Raw genomic sequence first — 2,500 nt, 5'->3', positions numbered from 1 at the left:
CACATAGCCTATGAGTGCGTCTCTTGATTATAACGATGAAACAATGTCGCTTTCTTCGGTTTAACAGTAAAGGAAGACACACACCAAACAATAACCCATGTCGTGCACAGCGGCGCTTTATATTCACACACAATTAAATGTCCCAAACAATCCCAAGCGTTGCAATTCCCCCTTTCATTCAGTCCCGAAAATAAACCTACAAGTCCAAACTAAACGAAAGATGTCCTGTAGGGGTGAGATAAGGTAAATTGGGACACTTTTTGGTAGATCACAAATAAAACTATTTAAAATGCCAAACAGGGTGAAAGTGAAGACTTTTATCACTTCATATGAGTCTTAGCAACATTTCTGTGCAGAAAATATGCTTCCAAATATAATATTTTTAAAGATATTAACCTTCAAAGACCACAAGACACCATACCTCAGACCAAGAAAGTGTTCAGGTAAAATGGGACACTCGGTCAGGTAAAATGGGACAGTCAGTTTAGAATTGAAAAATGTGCAACAAATTGTAGAATAATGACAATGTTTATTTGTATTTTTTAATCATTTAATGATAGTGTTCAGATGTGTGTGTGTGTGGGTGCGTGTGTGCACAAGCACAAGCGTGCAAGTGTGTGTAAGTGTGTGTGAGTGTATGGGCCTACTTTGAGTGTGAAAAGGCTAATATGCGGCTAATATGCTAACACCTTAACGCTAATGGCAAATGTAATGTAAAAGTGTCCCATTTTAGCTGATTTTTTTGTCCCAATTTGCCTGATGCACACCAAAGTCACTAAAATTCATTTTCCTTAAAAAGTAAAGGACATAGCCCAAAAGTTTTGATATTAATTTAAACCTCTCATGAAATAGCATACATTTCATGAGAGTTTTGTATAATATTGTTTTTGTTTCAACTACAATATCCTTATGATCATTAAGACAGAATCGGCTTGCCATGGGGCTTTCCTTGCAATTATTGGGTCCACTGATGTTTTTAATCTTGGCACCTCCCATTTCTGATACTTTAGACCAATCAAAATGATTTTATTTGGTAAAGGACATATGTAGTGACAATATAATGACATGTTTTCTGATTGGCAGCTAATATTTAAAGAGATAAAGGTCTAAAACCAACTTTGTCCCATTTTACCTGATGTCCCAATTTACCTTATCTCACCCTATTTTGCCAGGACCGCGCACAAGAGTCAATAATCCAATCCAGGAAAACTAAAAGGGCCGCTGCCGACAAAACGTCCCGCAGCAATCAAAAAATATAATGGTCAGAAAAAAGGGAAAATGCGATTGCTGTCTCTCTGCTAGACCAAGCAATATGAAAACACAGAAAAGCAATCGATCTCACCAAATCTGGTGAATGCACCAGCAGTCCCCGAAGGCTTTTTCTCTTCGTGCGTCCTCTGTTTGGTAACGCAACGGTCCAAACTGCGCACAGCGTTTACCTAATGTGAAAGTACGTTTCCTCGGTATTGTTGTTAGTTTCAAACTCGAAGGAAAACATTTACAAACACTCGTTGCCGCAGCACTGAGTAGGCTAGGCCTACTGGCGCCACAGATTCAAAATCTCACACGCACTTGCTACCCTCTTCAGACCGCCCCCATCATAGCGCATTCGAGTAAGGTGCGCGGGTGCGCGTGCATATAAAAAAATACATAGAAATAAGTAGGCTACATATAATGATATTACATGAGAACAGAGTCATTATATGCAATTAAACAATGTAATATTTAAGAAATGGCACCTAAACCAATGTGGCAGTGTGTTGTGCGACATTTTGGGAAGCCAGGACTATGCACAAATTAAAACGAGTTTCTGGAGTGAAACTTTGAATTTAGTCAGACCTGTGTGATAGAAGAATATGGCAAGGCTCTATTTCTAGCTCATATCGAGAAGAACGCACGATGGAAATAACTGTGGACTAACTGTGGATAACTTGTAGCCTAGAACATAAAGGTAAGAGTTCATTGTCCTATAGGGCCTACGTTTATATGTTGGAATAGGCTAATTTGTGGTTTTGTCGTATGAAAGTTTATACGACTGAAACACGTTTGCTTCGATGTTCGTTTGCAAAAATATAAAACACATCTCATGCTAGATGAAGTTCATCGCGGGATGTGAGCCTGGGTCACCTGCATGACAGTCACGCACCCATCCACTAGCCTATGTCCCTGCTATTGAAATCATACTACAAATAGCGTCACATCACTCTAACTGTAAACAGTGGTAGACGGAGTTTTTGGGAAATAGACCAAGTCTGGATTTGTTAATGTATTGTATGGTCGGACTAATGAGATGTCGGACCAATGGGCTTCTTTTTTTCGGACCAATGGGATGTCGGACTAATGGGATCTCTGGTCAATGGTTCATTTTCGGACTAATGAGATGTCGGACTTATGGGATGTCGGACCAATGATACGGAACCCACACAGACAGCGCCCAATATAGCATCTCACATAAAGCCAAAAATACCTTTCTCCCTTTCTCGCTCACCTGTCTTGACTC

The sequence above is a fragment of the Sardina pilchardus genome, chromosome 6 (assembly GCF_963854185.1).
Source record: "Sardina pilchardus chromosome 6, fSarPil1.1, whole genome shotgun sequence".
Lineage (NCBI taxonomy): Eukaryota > Metazoa > Chordata > Actinopteri > Clupeiformes > Clupeidae > Sardina > Sardina pilchardus.
The sequence above is the reverse complement of the archived record's forward strand: the minus strand, read 5'-3'. Positions refer to the sequence as shown.